Consider the following 12,913-nt stretch of genomic DNA (forward strand, 5'->3'; position numbering starts at 1 on the left):
TACCATTGATGGGCATTTAAGTTGATTTCATTTATTTGTTGTGAATAGTGCTGCAATGAACATATGATATGCCTGCATGTGTCCTTATGGCAGAATGATTTATATTCCATTTAGGTATATACCTAATAATGGGACTGCCGGGTTGAATGGTGATTCTGTTTTCAGTTATTTGAGAAATCACACACACACAGCTTTCGACAATGACTAAACTAATTTACATTTCTACCAGCAGCGTATAAGTGTTCCCTTTTCTATGCTTGCTAGCATCTGTTATTTTTTTGACTTTTTTTAATAATAACAGTTCTAACTGGTGTAAGATGGCATCTTATTGTATTTTTGATTTGCATTTCTCTAATGATTAGTGATGTTGAGCATTTTTTTTCATATGCTTTTGGCCACATGTATGTCTTCTTTTGAAAAGTAGCTGTTCATGTCTTTGCTCACTTTTTAATAGAGTTGTTTTTTGCTTGTTAATTTGTTGAAGTTCCTTATGGAATCTGGATATTAGACCATTGTCAGATGCATAATTTTCAAATATTTTCTCCCATTCTGTAGGTTGTCTCTTTACTCTGTTGGTAGTTTCTTTGGCTGTGCAGATCTTTAGTTTAATTAGGTTACGTTTGTCAAGTTTTGTTTGTGTTGCAATTGCTTTTGGTATCTTTGCCATGAAATTTTTGCCAGAGACTATGTTCAAAACAGTATTTTCTACATTTTCTTCCGGGTTTTTATAGTTTTAGGTTTTATATTGAATTCTATAGTCCATGTTGAATTAATTTTTATATATGGTGTAAGGAAGGGGCCCAGTTTCAGTCTTCTGTATATGGCTAGCCAGTTATCTCAGCACAGCTTATTGAATAGCTCAAAGAGGCTTGCCTGCTTCTGTAGACTCCTCCTCTGGGGACAGGGCATAGCTAAACAAAAAGCAGCAGAAACCTCGGCAGAGGTAAATGCCCCTGTATGATAGCTTTGAAGAGAGCAGTGGATCTCCTAGCATGGAGATTGAGATCTGAGAACAGACAGACTGCCTGCTCAAGTGGGTCCCTGACCCCTGAGTAGCCTAACTGGGAGACATCCCCCACTAGGTGCAGACCTACACTTCACACCTCACATGGTGGGGTACACCCTGAGACAAAGCTTCCAGAGCAAGAATCAGACAGCAACACTTGCTGTTCAGCAATATTCTATCTTCTGTAGCCTCTGCTGCTGATACCCAGGCAAACAGGGTCTGGAGTGGACCTCAAGTAAATTCCAACAGAACTACAGCTGAGGGTCCTGACTGTTAGAAGGAAAACTAACAAACAGAAAGGACACCCACAACAAAACCCCATCAGCACATCACCATCATCAAAGATCAAAGGCAGATAAAACCACAAAGATAGAGAAAAAGCAGGGCAGAAAAGCTGGAAATGCAAAAAATCAGAGCGCATCACCCCTTCCAAAGGAACGCAGCACATCGCCAGCAATGGAACAAAGCTGGACGGAGAATGACTTTGAAGAGTTGAGAGAAGAAGGCTTCAGTCGATCAAACTTCTTAGGGCTAAAGGAGGAACTATGTACCCAGGGCAAAGAAACTAAAAATCTTGAAAAAAGATTTGACAAATGTCTAACTAGAATAACCAATGTAGAGAAGTCCTTAAAATAACTGAGAGAGGTGAAAACCATAACACGAGCACTACGTGACAAATGCACAAGCTTCAGTAACCAACTTGATCAACTGGAAGAAAGAGTATCAGCGATTGAAGATCAAATGAATGAAACAAAGTGAGAAGGGAAGCATGGAGAAAAAAGAGTTAAAAGAAATGAACAAAACATCCAAGAAGTATGGGATTATGTGAAAAGACCAAATCTACATCTGATTGCTGTGCCTGAAAGTGATGGGGAAAATGGAACCAAGTTGGAAAACACTCTGCAAGATATTATCCAGGAGAACTTACCCAACCTAGTAAGGCAGGCCAATATTCAAATTCAGGAAATACAGAGAACGACACAAAGATACTCCTCAAGAAGAGCAATTCCAAGACACATAATTGTCAGATTCACCAAAGTTGAAATGAAGGAAAAACTGTTAAGGGCAGCCAGAGAGAAAGGTCGGGTTACACACAACGGGAAGACCACCAGACTAACAGCAGATCTCTCAGCAGAAACTCTACAAGCCAGAAGAGAGTGGGAGCCAATATTCAACATTCTTAAAAAAAAGAATTTTCAACCCAGAATTTCATATCCAGCCAAACTAAGTTTCATAAGTGAAGGAGAAATGAAATCCTTCACAGACAAACAAATGCTTAGAGATTTTGTCACCACCAGGCCTGCCCTACAAGAGATCCTGAAGGAAGCACTAAACATGGAAAGGAACAACAGGTACCAGCCATTGCAAAAACATGTCAAAATGTAAAGTCCATCGATGCTAGGAAGAAACTGCATCAACTAGCGAGCAAAATAACCAGCTAATATCATAATGACAGGATGAAGTTCACGCACAACAATATTAACCTTAAATGTAAATAGACTAAATGGTCCAATTAAAAGACACAGACTGGCAAATTCAATAAAGAGTCAAGACCCATCAGTTTGCTGTATTCGGGAGACCCATCTCATATGCAGAGACACACAAAGGCTCAAAATAAAGGGATGGAGGAAGATCTATCAAGCAAATGGAAAACAAAAAAAAGCAGAGGTTGCAATCCTAGTCTCTGATAAAACAGACTTTAAACCATCAAAGATCAAAAGAGACAAAGAAGGTCATTACATAATGGTAAAGGGATCAATTCATCAGGAAGAGCTAACTACCCTAAATATATATGCACCCAATATAGGAGCACCCAGATTCATCAAGCAAGTCCTTAGAGACTTACAAAGAGACTTGGACTCCCACACAATAATAATGGGAGACTTTAACACCCCACTGTCAACATTAGACAGATCAATGAGACAGAAAGTTAACAAGGATATCTAGGAATTGAACTCAACTCTGCACCAAGTGGACCTAATAGACATCTACAGAACTCTCCACCCCAAATCAACAGAATATACATTCTTCTCAGCACCACATTGCACTTATTCCAAAATTGACCACATCGTTGGAAGTAAAACTGTCCTCAGCAAATGTAAAAGAACAGAAATTGTAACAAACTGTCTCTCAGACCACAGTGCAATTAAACTAGAACTCAGGACTAAGAAACTCAATCAAAACCACTCAACTACATGGAAACTGAACAACCTGCACCTGAATGACTACTAGGTACATAACGAAATGAAGTCAGAAATAAAGATGTTCTTTGAAACCAATGAGAACAAAGATACAACATACCAGAATCTCCGGGACACATTTAAAGCAGTATATAGAGGGAAATTGATAGCACTAAATGCCCACAATAGGAAGCAGGAAAGATCTAAAATTGACACCCTAACATCACAATTAAAAGAATTAGAGAAGCAAGAGCAAACACATTCAAAAGCTAGCAGAAGGCAAGAAATAACTAAGATCAGAGCAGAACTGAAGGAGATAGAGACACAAAAATCCCTCCAAAAAATAAGTGAATCCAGGAGTTGGTTTTTTGAAAAGATCAACAAAATTGATAGACCACTAGCAAGACTAATAAAGAAGAAAAGAGAGAAGAATCAAAGAGATGCAATAAAAAATGATAAAGGGGATATCACCACTGACCCCACAGAAATACAAACTACCATCAGAGAATACTATAAACACCTCTATGCAAATAAACTAGAAAACCTAGAAGAAATGGATAATTTCCTGGACACTTACACTCTTCCAAGACTAAACCAGGAAGAAGTTGAATCCCTGAATATACCAATAGCAGGCTCTGAAATTGAGGCAATAATTAATAGCCCACTAACCAAAAAAAGTCCAGGACCAGATGGATTCACAGGCGAATTCTACCAGAGGTACAAGGAGGAGTTGATACCATTCCTTTTGAAATTATTCCAATCAATAGAAAAAGAGGGAATCCTCCCTAACTCATTTTATGAGACCAACATCATCCTGATACCAAAGCCTGGCAGAGATACAACAAAAAAAAGAAAATTTTAGACCAATATCCCTGATGAACATGGATGCAAAAATCCTCAATAAAATACTGGCAAACTGAATCCAGCAGCTCATCAAAAAGCTTATCCACCATGATCAAGTGGACTTCATCCCTGGGATGCAAGGTTGGTTCAACATACGCAAATCAGTAAACGTAATCCAGCATATAAACAGAACCAAAGACAAAAGCCACATGATTATCTCAATAGATGCAGAAAAAGCCTTTGACAAAATTCAACAGCCCTTCATGCTAAAAACTCTCAATAAATTCGGTATTGATGGAATGTATCTCAAAATAATAAGAGCTATTTATGACAAACCCACAGCCAATATCATACTGAATGGTTAAAAACTAGAAGCATTCTCCTTGAAAACTGCCACAAGACAGGGATGCCCTCTCTCACCACTCCCATTAAACATAGTGTTGGAAGTTCTGGCTAGGGCAATCAGACAAGAGAAAGAAATAAAGGGTATTCAGTTAGAAAAAGAAGAATTCAAATTGTCCCTGTTTGCAGAGGACATGATTGTATATTTAGAAAACCCTGTTGTCTCAGCCCAAAATCTCCTGAAGGTGATAAGCAAATTCAGAAAAGTCTCAGGATACAAAATCAATGTGCAAAAATCACAAGCATTCTTATACACCAGTAACAGACAAACAGAGCCAAATCATGAATGAACTCCCATTCAGAATAGCTTCAAAGAGAATAAAATACATAGGAATCCAACTTACAAGGGATGTAAAGGACCTCTTCAAGGAAAACTACAAACCAGTGCTCAGTGAAATAAAAGAGGACACAAACAAATGGAAGAACACACCATGCTCATGGATAGGAAGAATCAATATTGTGAAAACGGCCATACTGCCCAAGGTAATTTATAGATTCAATGCCATCCCCATTAAGCTACCAATGACTTTCTTCTCAGAATTGGAAAAAACTGCTTTAAAGTTCATATGGAACCAAAAAAGACCCCACATTTCCAAGACAATCCTAAGCCAAAAGAACAAAGCTGGAGGCATCACGCTACCTGACTTCAAACTGTACTACAAGGCTACAGTAACCAAAACAGCATGGTACATGTACCAAAACAGAGATACAGACCAATGGAACAGAACAGACCTCAGAAATAATACCACACATGTACAGCCATCTGATCTTTGGCAAACTTGAGAAAAAGAAGAAATGTGGCAAGGATTCCCTATTTAATAAATAGTGATGGGAAAATTGGCTAGCCATAAGTAGAAAGCTGAAACTGGATCCTTTCCTTACTCCTTATACGAAAATTAATTCAAGATGGATTAGAGACTTAAATGTCAGACCTAAAACCATAAAAACCCTAGAAGAAAACCTAGGTAATACTATTCAGGACATATGCTTGGGCAAGGACTTCATGTCTAAAACACCAAAAGCAACGGCAATGAAAGCCAAAATTGACAAATGGGATCTAATTAAACTAAAGAGCTTCTGCACAACAAAAGAAACTACCATCAGGTGAACAGGCAACCTACAGAATGGGAGAAACTTTTTGCAATCCACTCATCTGACAAAGGGCTAATATCCAGATCCTATAAAGAACTCAATCAAATTTACAAGAAAAAAAACAAACAACCCCATCAAAAAGTGGGCAAAGGATATGAACAGACACTTCTCAAAAGAAGACATTCATACAACCAACAGACTCATGAAAAAATGCTCATCATCACTGGCCATCAGAGAAATGCAAATCAAAACCACAACGAGATACCATCTCACATCAGTTAGAATGACAATCATTAAAAAGTCAGGAAACAACAGGTGCTGGAGAGGATGTGGAGAAATAGGATCACTTTTACACTGTTGGTGGGACTGTAAACTAGTTCAACCATTGTGGGAAACAGTGTGGCAATTCCTCAAGGATCTAGAACTAGAAATACCATTCGAACCAGTCATCCCATTACTGGGGATATACCCGCAGGATTATAAGTCAGGCTGCTATAAAGACACATGCACACGTATGTTTATTGCGGCACTGTTCACAATAGCAAAGACTTGGAATCAACCCAAATGTCCATCAGTGACAGACTGGATTAAGAAAATGTGGCACATACATACTATGGAATACTATGCAACCATAAAAAAGGATGAGTTTCATGTCCTTTGTAGGGACATGGATGCAGCTGGAAATCATCATTCTCAGCAAACTATTGCAAGAACGGAAAACCAAATACTGCATGTTCTCACTCATAAGTGGGAATTGAGCAATGAGATCACTTGGACACAGGAAGGGGACCATCACACACCGGGTCCTATTGTGGGGAGGGGGTGGGGGGAGGGATAGCATTGGGAGATATACCTAATGTAAATGACGACTTAATGGGTGCAGCACACCAACGTGGCACATGTATACATATGTAACAAACCTGCACGTTGTGCACATGTGCCCTAGAACTTAAAGTATAATAAATATATATATATATATAATTATTGTTGTCACAAGTCACTTAGTTTTGGAGTAGTTTTAGCAGCAATAGAAAACTAATATAGGTCAATATAAAAATCAATGCATTTTATAAAACGTTGAGAAACAAAAAATAAAAGGATTTAAAAAATAATAACAATAATTTTACTTCACTCTCTTACATGGATTTGGATGAGAAGTCAGATATAATTCTTACCTCTGTTCCTCTATAATAAGATGTGATTTCCTTCTAGATTTTTTTAAAAGTCTTTGATTATAGTTTGAATTTAATATATCCGGACGTAGTTTATTTATTTTTATTTTATTTTACTTTTCATTTATCATACTTGGTGTTCTCTGATTTTCCTGGATTTGTGGTTTGTTGTCTGACATTAACTTGGTAAATTGTCCACCATCATTGTTTCAAATGTTTCTTCTGTTTCTTTTATTTTTTCCCTCTTTCTCATATTCCCATTACGTATATGCTGCACTTTTTGCAGGTGCCCACAGTTCTTGGATATTGAAGTTTTGGGTAATCTTTTTTCCCTTTACTTTTCAGCTTTGGAAGTTCATATTAAGATATCCATAAAGTCAGTAATTCTTTGTTCAGTCATGTCCAGTATACTAATTTTTTATTAAGAAAAAAGAAACTAAGCAATTGTGATAAGCAAAAGGAACTTCACAGATGTGATTAAATCAGAGTCATGAGACGGAAGATTATTCTTGATTGTCTTGGTGAGTCCAAATGTGAAAGGAGAAGCAGAGAGAGATTTTTGAAGAGGCTATTCTCTGGCTTTGAAGATAGTGGAAGGGGCTATGAGCCAAGAAATACAAGGAATGCAGCTCTCTTGTTGACCATATGAGTTCTTCTTGCCTGCTGACCAGAAAAATCCAGTAGTCTGAGATAGAAGTTGCAGCAGAGAAAGAGTTTAATAATTGCAGGGTGACAAAGAAAGGAGGAGGGGAAATATTTCTCAAATCCACCTTCTCTAGAATTCAAAGGCTAGGATTTTTCCAGAATGGTTTGACAGGCAAGGAGCTAGAGAATGGGGAATGCTGATTGGTTGGATTGGGGATGAAATCATAAAGGCATTGAAACTTTCTGATGTGCTGAGTCAGTTCCTGGATGGAAGTCACGGAACCTGTTGAGTCAATTTCTTGGGATGGGTTCCTGGTTCAGATGGTACCAGTTGGTCCACCAGAATGCAAGGTCTGAAAAATTCTCAAACACCAGTCTTAGGTTTTTACAATAGTGATGTTATCTATAGGGGCAACTGAGGAAACTATAAATCTTGTGACCACTGGCTACATGACTCCTGAACAGCAGGCACTTACAAATAGGCAAGTTATACAACAGTGATTTGTTAGAGTTAACTGTACCTATATCTTAGTAGAAGAAACAATGTCTTGTAAGAATTAAACTATGCCTACATCTTAGCAGAATTTAGGCCTCTACCATAATTTTAACCTGGTGGCCTTTCATTACTTTTACAAAGGCAGTTTTAGTTCCTGAACAAGAAGATTAGTTTTGGGAAGGAGCTATTATCATTCTTGCTTTAAAGTTAAACTAGAAAACAAATTCCTCCCATAGTTAGCTTGACCTACATGTAGGAATGAGCAAAAACAGCTTAGCAGGTTTGAAGAAAATGGCTAGCCATGTGAGATTTTTTTTCACTGTTATAATTTTGTAAAGGTGGTTTCAGCTTTAGAAGCTGAAACAGGACGGAAAACAGATTCAGCCCTCAGAGTGAGTAAGGCCCTATGCATTTTGGTTTTGGCCAAGTGAAACACATTTCAGACTTCTGATCTTCAGAACTTTAAAATAATTAATTTGTGTTTTAAGTCACTGAGTTTGCAGTAATTTCTCATAGGAGCCATAGGAAACTAACACACATTTATAGAGGATCAAGGACATTAACATCTTGAAATTACAAATCCCAGAGGGAAGTAAGGAGAAAGGATGGAGAATATTTGTAAAAATAAGAAGTATTTCTAAAACTAATGGAGAAACATTTGTCATGTATATACATATGAAAAAATTCATAAAATGAACATATAGGGCAGAGTAATACCCATACTGAAATGGTAAAAAATAGAGCATATATAGAGTCATTTAAATTTTTTTTAATTCCTAAAAAATCATTATTCTACAGATTTCCCTCTCTATCTGAAGTACAGTAAAATTATAAATTAACATTTAAATGGTAGCTTTAAAATGTTTCATTTTTGAAGACAATTTAGTATATTACTAAATAATCTTTAGGTTAGAAAAAACTCATAAAAACTTTTAAAAATTAGAAATACTCATAATTATTTGACATTTTAAAAAGTGTATGTCACATTCTATGTGACACAACTAAAATAATCATTACATGGACATAATGACCCTAAATATATTTAAAATGTATATTTAAGCTATATAAATAGATGACTTAAACAAATGAGTTAAGCATTAAACAAAATTAATTAGAGAAAGAAAAAGAACAACAGAGGAAAGAACAACAGAGGAAACCCAAAGTAATATGATGGAAAGAAAGAATAAAGATAAAATCTGAAATCAATGAAATAACCAGGAGAGAAAAATTAAACAAACCCAAAACAGGTTCCACATAAAGATAAGTATATCTCTGACAAGACTGAATTAGAAAAAAAATAGAAGAGTTGCAAATAAACAAAATACATACAAAACGAAGTCTATCTTAAAACAAAATATTTAAAAGCAAAATTATTAACTATGCAATAATAATTTTAAATGTCATGAGACTAATATAATTTGATTCCAAGAACCAGATAGCAGTAATACAAAAAATGAATATATAGCTTCATGTTTTAAGAAAACAACAAAAATTCTAGATAACATATAAGCTAAGAGAATCTAGCTATGCATTAAAAATTGAAATATGGTTATTTTCCTTGGTTTCTCCAAGAAGCAGACACTGAGACAAATTTGTCAGAGGCATTTGAACCAGACAGCTCCATCTTGAATAGGGGCTTGGTAGAATAAGGCAGCGACATACTGTGCTGCATTCCCAGACAGTTAGGCATTCTAAATCACAGGATGAGATAGGAGGTCGGCACAAGATACAGGTCTTAAAAACCTTGCTGACAAAACAGCTTGCAGTAAAGAAGCCAACCAAAACCAAGATGGCCACAAGAGTGACTTCTGGTCATCCTCACTGTTCCATTCCCACCAAAGCCATGACAGTTTACAAATGCCACGCAATCTCAGGAAGTTATCGAATACGATCTCAAAAGGGGAGGCATGAATAATCCACCCCTTGTTTAGCATATAAGCAATACATAACCATAAAAACGAGCAACCGGCAGCCCTCAGGACTGCTCTGCCTATGGAATAGCCATTCTTTTATTCCTTTGCTTTCTTAATAAACTTGCTTTCAGTTTACTCTATGGACTCATCTTGAACTCTTTCTTGTGCAAGATCCAAGAACCCTTCTTTGGGTTCTGGATCCGCATCCATTTCCAGTAACAAATTCACGAGCAAGCAGGATATTTAAAAGGTGATTCCAGAAAGCATTGGTAGAGAAGTGAGAAAGAGATTAAGAGAAGGCTGTTAAAGAGTTCGTTAGCCAGGAAGTCACCAGTGTGGGCAAGTGAAGTTATTTCATGGGGAAGTTCTAGGACCTCGAGTAGTACATGAGTGTAGTCACCTAAGTAGCATGGCAGTTTTGTTTATAAATGAATCTGCATCATTTTTTGATTGAGGGTTGCTCTTTATAATTATGATGCTACCAAATAAATCAGTATTTCATAGTACTAAATGTTCCCTGAAGTAGTCTCAATCAGTTAATACAATTTAAACTATAGTATTCTTTGAGATATATTATTTAAAGCAAAACCTTCCTTTTCCTCTACACAAAAAGCTATGCAAAATATGTGAACTAAGAATGTTTTCTTCTGTTTCCAACAGGATTTTCCTGTGTCATGTAATTAAATCTTTGAATTTTCTGAGGAATTTTATTTCTGAAGAAAAATGGCTATTGACTTTTCACAGAAGAATATTGTCTGTTCATTTCTTAAAATAAAAAGTTAAAGTGTCTTCTTAACATTTTTACTCCTTCTTTCAAGTGAAATTTGGATTGAGGGTGAGAAGTTGAAGAGAACAAGTCTTTCTTGAACACACAAGCACACACAATGCAGTCTTTGAATTAGGCTGCTGAAATGTTCTCTTCTTAGGGAGATTGCTTACGGCTAGGTCTATTTTCCCTGCAATGCCTCATTAGCTCTGAACACATTTTTCCCAAGATAAATTTAAAAGCTCATCCTAATTAGACTTCACTGGGGTGGTCTGAATTATTTGATCCATTCAGAAAAAAGATAGAAAAAAGACTACCCTGCGGGGGGCGGGTGGGGGGTGCCTAGCATGAATGATAGTGAGCGTTACCATTGTGATTTTAAGCTTTGGGTAAAGTTACATGAAATTTTCAAAAATCTGACCTCAACACCAGACAATAAATAGCGTTCTCAAGCAGAGAAAGCATTCTTTTTCTTTCATTTTATTAAGTACTTTTGTAACTGTAATACTGTTTTCATCTTCCCTGGAATCATTTTGCTCCTGACATCATTTTATCTCACCAAATCACGTAAAACAAAGCTGAGTTATTTCATGGTAAAGGGACTTGGATGTGCATTGTTGCATTTTAGGATGTACCTTTCTCCAACTGTATTACCAATATCCTTCATGAACTTTTCTTCTTACCTGTACTATTGCAAAAACTTCAGTCTATCCTTTATGCTGTGAAAGGAAAATTAACCTTGGGACCCCAAAATAACTAAGCCGAAGGGAAAAGCCAACTATGGAACTGCTTAGAGCAAACCTGCTTCTCATTCTATTCAAAGTTTACTCCTCTGCTTACTGAGATAAATGCATATCTGATTGCCTCCTTTGGAAAGGCTAACCAAAAACTCAAAAGGATGCAAATATTTGTCTCTTATCTACCTATGACCTGGAAGCCCTGTCCCTACTTGGAGTTTTTCCTCCTTTGCTTTAAGTTGTCCTGCCTTTCCAGAGCAAACCAACGTTCTTTTTTTTTTGAAATGAAGTCTCACTGTGTTGCCCAGGTTGGAGTGCAGTGACGGCATTGTGATCTCTACTCACTACAACTTCCACCTCCCGGGTTCAAGTGATTTTTCAAACCTCAGCCTTCCAAGTCACTGGGATTATAAGCTATCACACCCGGTTAAATTTTGTATTTTTAGTAAAGATGAGGTTTTGCCATATTGGCCAGGCTAGTCTGAAACTCCTGACCTCAAGTGATCCACTTGCCTTGGCCTCCCAAAGTGCTGGGATTACAGGTGTGAGCCACCACACCAGGCTCCAGTGTTTATTCATCTTACATATATTGATAGATGTCTCATGTCTCCCTAAAATGTACAAAAGCAAGCTGTGCTCAGATCCCCTTCGGCAGATGTCATCTGGACCTCCTGAGGCTGTGTCACGGACAGGCGTCCTTAACTTTGGCAAAATAAACTCCCTAAATAGATTAAGACCTGTCTCAAATATTCAGTATTCACAATACAACACCAATGGCAGAATTTTTCTTTAAAACTGCCCATGTCAGACATCTAATTTAGGTATTTACAAAGTTCTTTGTCTTTTCTTCAAAATAATACCTAAAACATTATTTTTAGTTTTCTACTCATGAGACTGCATCCGTTATATACATGATCTCTACTGGCCATGAAATTGTGTCTCTTTTCATTACAGCATTAAAATCTAGCATATGATCAGTATAGTGTATAGTAATTGAAAATTCTAGTATAAAATGATTAAACAAAGCAATCAGATCTGCACATCAAATGAACATTTTTCTATATATGGTGTGATATAATTTCAAGTTCAAAGTATGATACACATTTTCTTTTACAAGTAAAATTTATTCTACTTCTCAGACATGTTTCCAGTTAGTCCTTTAACAAAGGTTATGCTCAAATGATACTCAGTTTTCCAGTAGTATATCATTGTTTCTCTTCTCCATGCCTTATCCTAATATTTTATTATGAACATTATCAAATACGTAAAAAATTGTTAGAAATGTCATTGAACACCTGTGTTACTCCCTACTTAGATTCTACAATCAACATTTTGTAATATGTCACATACTTATCTATCTATCTACCCATCCATCAATGCACCTTATTTTTATACATTTCAAAATGAATAGCAAATATCACTATATTTTATCCCTAAACTTCAGTATGCTTAAACTTGTAAGTTAAATGTCTGTTTTTGTTTTTTTTTTAGATGAAATTAACAGGGTGAAATGCAAAAATCTTAAGTATGCTAGTCAACAAATTTTTCATATATATATATATTTTGCAAAAAATAATATGCATATATGTGTATTCTTTAAAACTGTCCATGTAAGACATCTAATCCAGGTGTTTATATATATATATACACACACACACACA

The 12,913-nt window shown here is 36.4% G+C and overlaps 2 long non-coding RNA genes across 3 annotated transcripts in view; one reads left to right on the forward strand and one right to left on the reverse strand.

Moving 5' to 3' along the window:
* Positions 1–7,421, reverse strand: part of LOC105489199 (uncharacterized) — a 45,300-nt gene extending 37,879 nt beyond the window's left edge. For both annotated transcript variants that reach the window (XR_011609120.1, XR_011609119.1), the window contains exon 1: positions 6,699–7,421. This is a non-coding gene — a long non-coding RNA (uncharacterized lncRNA). The remainder of the gene's footprint in view (positions 1–6,698) is intronic.
* Positions 7,422–7,608: 187 nt separating this feature from the next.
* LOC139356744 (uncharacterized) lies at positions 7,609–10,545 on the forward strand. Its single transcript, XR_011609122.1, has 2 exons — positions 7,609–7,822; positions 10,410–10,545. It is a non-coding gene; the product is annotated as an uncharacterized lncRNA (long non-coding RNA).
* The last annotated feature ends 2,368 nt before the right edge of the window (positions 10,546–12,913 follow it).

This window comes from Macaca nemestrina, chromosome 1, assembly GCF_043159975.1.
Source record: "Macaca nemestrina isolate mMacNem1 chromosome 1, mMacNem.hap1, whole genome shotgun sequence".
NCBI classification, from domain to species: Eukaryota; Metazoa; Chordata; class Mammalia; order Primates; family Cercopithecidae; genus Macaca; species Macaca nemestrina.